Here is an 8,304-nt window from a genome sequence, read left to right as displayed (position 1 = left end):
TATATGTCATATTTTTCATGCAAAGTATGTATAATTACTATCATGGAAATACAAAAGAATACAGTTATTTTGTGGCGCGTCTTTAAACGAATATTCGTTTGAATTAATTTTAAAATCACGTGATCCTGAAGGATTTCTGACCCATTACGGAAAAGCGATAAACACGAAAGTAGGGCAAAAAGACCACCCATGTCAGTCTAAGAAAATACAAAAAAAAAAATCATTCGTTTCTCTGCACATGTTTTGACTTCAAGGGAATATTGCACAGCTATCGTAATGTTTTAGTAGTATATTTCAAATTGTGTAGTCTTATTAGATTTGTGTTTTTTTTTATTTGTCTTTATTTAGCACCTTTAACGATAGTTAAAACATTGTCATGACGTCACTCCTTTGTACTCGCAGTACTGTAATTTTAATATTGGACTGCTTTCAATGGGACTCAGTACAATAATTCTCCACGTGGAGTCCAATATTTGTTTAATATTGGACTGCTTATTTAATATTGGACTGCACAAGGAAAACGATTAATATACACATTCAATTTACTCGTGTAGTCCAATATTTGGCAATAGATGAATTCCATACATAAAATACTGTAACCAACTGAAAGCAGTCCAATATTATACAATATAACACAGTACTGATAATAAAAAAAATTAATATCAAAACTATGTTTTATGTAGAGATACCTGATAAATATGGAAATAATCGCAAAATATTTAAAATAACATTTTCCTTTTTTTGCCTCCTTCGACTTAGTCTTACGCCCTAAACACCTTCCTAAAACAATTTCCTTTGAAAAATATTGTTTACGTTTCCAGTTTTAAGAATTGTGCAAAAATTTGATTCTACTCTTCATAAAAAAAACAGTTTTATAAGACCAGTTATGATAGTTCATTGAGGCTGTACTATAGTAATTTCCTGAATTTCGAGACAAGTGAGGACCTACTAGTCATACAGTCCCAACTGCTTGCATTAACTTAAGTTGAGTGAATAAATGCATCCTCATACATAGTCCATTTTTTGTTATGTCATAATCCACATTTTCAGAATTTATCCGTACATCTGTACATAGAAGAAACTAAACTCAGAATGTTCATGTAAAGCCTGCAAATAATATTTTTTGTTGTGGGTATTGAGAGGAATGTTTAGCATTAACCATAAGAATTATCTACCGTTATGTTCAGATTTCATGTTTATTTGAGTATAACATTAAATGTAGCTTCATGCAAAATACTGTGGAAAAGGTGAAACACATTGTGGATTTTCCATGGAATTTCAGGCGAATTTCTAAATAATCATTCAAAACGATAAAGCTTAATAATTTCAGTGACTATTCTATTTTCCGTCGAAATCCTTGGCGATATCCGTATTGATAAAAAAAAACACAAACAAGTTGTTCCTTTCAAAATATAAACGCTTATAGCACACTACATAGGCTACACAGACTGCCTTCATTTCTTGTGTCTGAAACATTTGCTCACATTTGTCAAGACTGCCTATTTGAAAAGAAAGAAAATCTGCAAATAAGGCGCCCAGTTTTAAACACATGCACTAACATGAACCTTAGTTTTGTCGCAATGTTTTTGCAATTTTTACACGTGTATTTTATTTCATTTTATACTTTCGGATGAAATACTGAGATACAAGTGAAAAAATATTCAAAGTGACTGATATCACTTATTTCCTAATTCGCTACGCTCAAACGTAAATAAATTATTTATCCCATAATCAAAGTAAATCGAGGGAAGAAAGGAGAACAAATACATAAATGCATTTTAGGATTTGTTGTCTGCATTGTCATGTATCCACGTTGTTAACACATTTCTAGCTTTAACACAACACATCAATGACATCATACATGAACTTTAACACTATTTTGTTTTTAACTGAGCGAAAACTGCACATATTTATATACATAATATATACATGTACAACAAACTGCAAATACCTTCTTTATAATTATATCCTGTTCAACTGAACTTCAATCATATAAAATATCAATTTCCTTTAATTCCTACACGGAAAACTTACATATATGAATATACTTTCCCAGTCAGTGTGCTGCGAGGCGGCTACTCAACCCTAACTCCGCCGTGGGATGGGGAAGTAGAAAGATACCAAGTCTCAAGACCAGCTACCATCTTCTGGCGGCCTGACAACCCCCACAATTTATTGCCGAAAAAGATTATCCTCAGTGAAGATAATGTAGTCCATAGAAGTTCAATTGCTAGCCAAAAGCATGTACATTCATTAAATGTATGTCTTCCGAACATATCATTTCATTAAACTTATAATATACGAGTACATATAAATTCATTTGAATTCTTACAATGTATTTATATCTTAATGAGACTATGATAAAATCGATTTTGCACTTTTGGTAAAATACTGTCTCTATCTTTCTATCTTACAAGAAAAAGTAACTTTCTATTTTTAAAGGATCTTTAAACGAGGCAAATGTATCATTCGTGGTACGTCAGTCCATTGTAGAACAGTTCTCTATATATGCATCAATATAAAACACATATCCATCCCGAGAAATCTAGGCGACAATGTATCCAGAAGAACTCCTCAACTCTTGAAATAATCTGTAAAATATAAACTAAACTGTATTATTATCAACATCATGTTGAAAACTGTACCGATTATACTTAATACATTTGTTTATGACGTGGCTGTCACACTTTTATGAACATAAACATAATTTATTTTTAGTTCCTAATTTCTTTCTTTTGATAATTGTTTTCTCCAATATTTGAAAATTTGTCAGGAGTTTGATGATTAATTGATATACAAATGTACAAATTCAATTGAAACTATTATTGAATTTTCTAGTTCTGATTGCCTCCCTTTATGCATGGCTATTGTATAATTTCGTTTTAAATATTGAAATAAATGACACTCCAACCTTGTACAAAATGCACAACATGTATATAGACCAATTTATTATTATCAATATTATCTTTATTATTTGTTTTAACTTTTATATCTTTTCAAGACTTCAATATCTTATTGAAATTCAAAAAAGCTTTCAATGGTTGGGCGGGATGGGATCCAGTTTGTATACATGTAAGTAGTGTGTGTTGTGTTAAGCAATGCAGACAACCTCGAATGACGTAACTGACTATTCAGCTCAGCTATATACCAACTGAAATTTGCACGAAATAATCGTGCAACCAACACTTCAATAACTTTTCAATACAGTAAAATCTCGATTACTTTAAACCTAGAATAAATACATTTATTTCCTAATTCGCTACGCTCAAACGTAAATAAATTATTTATCCCATAATCAAAGTAAATCGAGGGAAGAAAGGAGAACAAATACATAAATGCATTTTAGGATTTGTTGTCTGCATTGTCATGTATCGAACAACAAAGAAGGAAAGGGATTATATTATAATTTTAATGTAAGATGCAACTATTGTTACACTTCTAATAACTTTTAATCGTTTCTAAACCTAAATCGACCTCTTCACTATCACTGAACAATTGACATTCTATACAGTAAATATCGACTTCATAGCCGTCATTATATTCATAAAATATATCAGAATGTCCTAAAAGCACAAAACACATATATTTCCTGATGTTAGTAAAACTGAGATGTTCAAGAAAAACTTAAGTTGTTGAAATGCATTATTGATACACATGCAAATGATGTTAAGAAAAGTCAATGTCAGATATTGTATACAGACATAACATTTTGAATGACTTTTGCTCTTTGCATGCCCGACTACCTTTGAACACTGAACAAAGATTTAACAAATAGCCAATTTACTGACTGCATGAAGTGCAAAACAAATACCCTTATGCATCTTTATGAAATGATACAAGTGTTATTTTGTGTTCAATTATGTTAATAGATAGTATATGCGAGGCCGTTTAGAACATGTCGTGATTATAAGAAGCCATTGTGCTAATCAAGTATTCAATATTCAAAAGATACCCAGATAAATGATAATATGTTGCAAATATTGATACAACTGAAAATCTAAATAATACGTGTGTGAAAATATCTGAACAAGTATCTGAACAAGGGAGATAACCCCACTATCAAACAGACTATGACATTGTCTGATACGTTGAAAATAATATGCTTTAGAAATAAATGTGTTTGCATAAAAACGTATTCATTTGCTATATCATAATTTTATTTATATAGATAGTGTAATTGTGATAAACATTGACAAAATAACTATAGAACCCATAAATATCGCCCTTGTCCATCGGCTTGGCGAAATACAACTAAAAATCTCGGGCCTTGGCGCTTGCTCTTGCCCATCGTCTTGGCGAAATACAACTTTATATTTGCTAAATCATAATCTTATAAATATGGACCGTACAACTGAGATAAAAATTGACAGAATAACAATAGGACCATAAATCTCGCCCTTGTCCATCGGCTTGGCGTAATACAACAATAAATCTCGCCCATTGGCGCTCGCCCTTGCCCTCAGCTTGGCGTAATACAACTATACATTTGCTAAATCATAATCTTATAAATATGGGTAGTGCAATTGAGAAAAAAATTGACAAAATAACTATAGAATCATAAAACTCGCCCTTGCCCATTGGCTTGGCGTAATACAACAATAAATCTCGCCCATTGGCGCTCGCCCTTGCCCCCAGCTTGGCGTAATACAACTATACATTTGCTTAATCATAATCTTATAAATATGGGTAGTGCAATTGAGATAAAAATTTACAAAATAACTATAGATTCATAAAACTCGCCCTTGCCCATTGGCTTGGCGTAATACAACAATAAATCTCGCCCATTTGCGTTCGCCCTTGCCCTCGGCTTGGCGTAATACAACTAAATATTTGCTAAATCATAATATATATAAATATGGATAGTACAGTTTCGATAAGAATTTACAAAATAACTATGAAACCATGAATCTCACCCTTGCCCATCGGCTTGGCGTAATACAACCATAAATCTCGCCCATCGGCGCTCGCCCTTGCCCTCGGCTTGGCGTAATACAACAATATATTTGCTCAATCATAATCTTATAAATATGGATAGTGCAACTGCGATAAAAAATCACAAAACATCTATAGAACCATGAATCTCATCCTTGCCCATCGGCTTGACGTAATACAACCATACATTTCGCCCAAAGGCGCTTACCCTTACCCTCGGCTTGGCGTAATACAACTATATATTTGCTAAATCATATAGAACAATTGCGATAAAAATTGACAAAATAACTATAGAACCATGAATCTCAACCTTGCCCATCAGCTTGACGTAATACAACTATAAATCTCACTCTTTCCCATCGGTTTGGCATAATACAACTATAAATCTGAACCCTAAGCTTACGCTGCTCTCCATTGACGTCGGGCTGCTTAGTCTAATCGCATTTTAAACTTAAGTTACATCAATCGTATTTACTAAAAACAATACTCATCTTTTACATAACGTTAAGCCTCTCTCTGGACCATATGGATAAATTGTTGTCGGTCAGCCTATGTCTCCTCACTCTCTGTTTAGACGGTGTCCGAGATTTGACTCGCCGTAAATTATTTCTCATCTTCTCATCCTTGACATTATCATACCGATGTACTGAGTTCTTGTCTACTGATTTCATCAGCAATTTCGACAAGTTTACCACTGTGACAGTCTTTGTTACAACTTTGGGTAGATCAAACTCTAAAAAATGCAATTTTTCACAAACATCTAGCTGAAATGTAAATGTTGACGAGCATTTGCTGTCATTCAATTTCTTGAGAATGTTCACTGAAGCTGGTTAAACCCTTTCACCGGAATCAAAGTTCTTTCGGCTCCACTGCAACTAAATTTGCCACCGAATTCCCATGTGGTCGTTTGTTCACCAGCCATTATAATCCAGTTTGTATACATGTAAGTAGTGTGTGTTGTGTTAAGCAATGCAGACAACCTCGAATGACTTAACTGACTATTCAGCTCAGCTATATACCAACTGAAATTTGCACGAAATAATCGTGCAACCAACACTTCAATAACTTTTCAATACAGTAAAATCTCGATTACTTTAAGGTGTCGCCTACAACATAAAGTGGGTGGGGGGGGGGGGGGGGGGGGGGGGGTGAAAAATAAAAAGGTTAATTTTTCAAATACATCCTTTTTGTTTGATGAAATTTGTGATTGTGCCATTCACTATATTTATAAACTATACACCTCTGTACAAAATGTGTAGATTTGGCATAAAATAATGATAAAAAGTTACTATTTACATCTTCATCTTATGTTCGTTACACACAAAATACTATATTGTCTTGCCTCAAAAGAAATACATCTATATAGAGTCCATTTCTTAATTAACAACATCAGAAAGAGAAAATAAGTATAAAGTCAAACACTAGACGGAAAACACTTACTATATTATCCTAATACCATCCAAAAATAGAAAAAATATCAATAACATTGTGTACAAGAAAGTAGTAAGATTTTAGGTACGGTGGGCATAATGTGCCACCTTGGCCAAAAATTGAGAAAATTATGAAATTTAAAAAAATGATGGTAAAAATGCCGTTGCTTAAAAAGTGAACAGATATCTCTATATATAGAATATGAGTCAAGTGCATCATTTCAAGTAATATCAATTTAAGTTAAGTAATGGGAAATTACTTCCCTTTAACAACCTGAGCTTTGGAAAGTTGGTCATTCTGACTTTTAAAAATTCATACTGAGGTATAAGCATAATGCATAAAAAACATCACTTGGTACACTGTTTAATCTTAAAGTATACTATTAAGTCTACTTGTACATCCAAGATAAAAGTTTAAATGTTGCATGAAACAGGATAAAAGTATTTACATTGAGAATTAAGCTTTTTTAAAGATTTTTTACTACACTGGTCATAAGACTTTTTACTATACGGTTCATAAAAGTCAATGAAAAATAATGTTCTGATTGAAAACTGTAAAATATAAAAATTTAGTATGGAGTTGTAATTACCTCCCTTTGATTTTTCAAAGCAAAAATATTTTGAAATTTCAGACAAATAAAAAATCAGTTTTAATGTAACAGCATTACAATGGAAAGTAATACACAAAAATGATATCATAAATAATAAGCACAACCTTGATGTAGGATTACAACTGTAAATATTAACCACAACATCTGTTAAAATTGTTAAAAGATATCTTGAACAATTAAAATTGTCAGAAAATGAAATATTTTTTAACATAATTTAATTCTATAAAAATAGTATGTATCAACCAAATAAAAAATATGCAGCCTTACTTTATATAACAGTGCTAGATGGCAACTTGCAGGTGATTCATTCATTATTTCAGAGAAAAATCCCATATTTTATTCTATCAGCAAGTAAAAGTCTAAAGTAAGAAAATGAAAGTTTGTGTGTAGGAGAACATATCTGACAGTCACTAATGGTCTGTGTTCACTTACAAAAACTTAGCAGTTTAAATGTAGTAAAAACCTATGTAAAACAACATCTTTTGAAACTACTGATATGCTCTGATGTGGAGTCTATATTCTTGACGTGGACTATAGCGTAGAGTCTATACAATAACTCCTGATGTGGACTAGTGTTGTCTATACTCCTGATATGGACAGTTCCTGAACTGGAATAATGTAAAGTTCATACACCTGATGTGGACTAGTGTAGTTGATACTCCTGATGTGGACTAGTGTTGTCTATACTCCTGATATGGACAATTCCTGAACTGGAATAATGTAAAGTTCATACACCTGATGTGGACTAGTGTAGTTGATACTCCTGATGTGGACTAGTGTTGTCTATACTCCTGATATGGACTGCTCCTGAACTGGAATAATGTAAAGTTCATACTCCTGATGTGGACTAGTGTAGAGTTTAAACTAATGGTGTGGACTGGTAGAGTATCAGTATATCTCAGAGATTATCTGTACATCAGTCTGAAATCAAATTATCAACAGTTTGTAAATTGTGTTTGTTGAAATAAGTATTAATAATACATACTGCTATTTCATTTGTATTTATAACTTTTAATGTTGAAAATAATAAAAGTTGATAACAAAAGTGGAAAAATTTCTGTAAAATAGAGCTATTCTTTTGCTTTCTTTATACATGACAAAATCAAAAGAATTTTGCAACTGTTCTTTTATTACATAAAATTTCTTACATTTATTAAAAAGGAATGAAGTCAAGTGGTTCAAGCTGAGTATAAAGTCACTTTTCCTTCAATGCAGTGTGTCTGAGCCCTGTTGTAATAACTGATAGTGGCGTAATGAAGTTATAAAACTAGACTGCTGAATGATGGTGGCTGTACAAAAGGTGCTCATTCTTGTATCAGAAATATGCGAAG

The sequence above is a fragment of the Mercenaria mercenaria genome, chromosome 10, assembly GCF_021730395.1.
Source record: "Mercenaria mercenaria strain notata chromosome 10, MADL_Memer_1, whole genome shotgun sequence".
Classification (NCBI taxonomy): Eukaryota; Metazoa; Mollusca; class Bivalvia; order Venerida; family Veneridae; genus Mercenaria; species Mercenaria mercenaria.
This window is presented reverse-complemented; position numbering follows the sequence as displayed.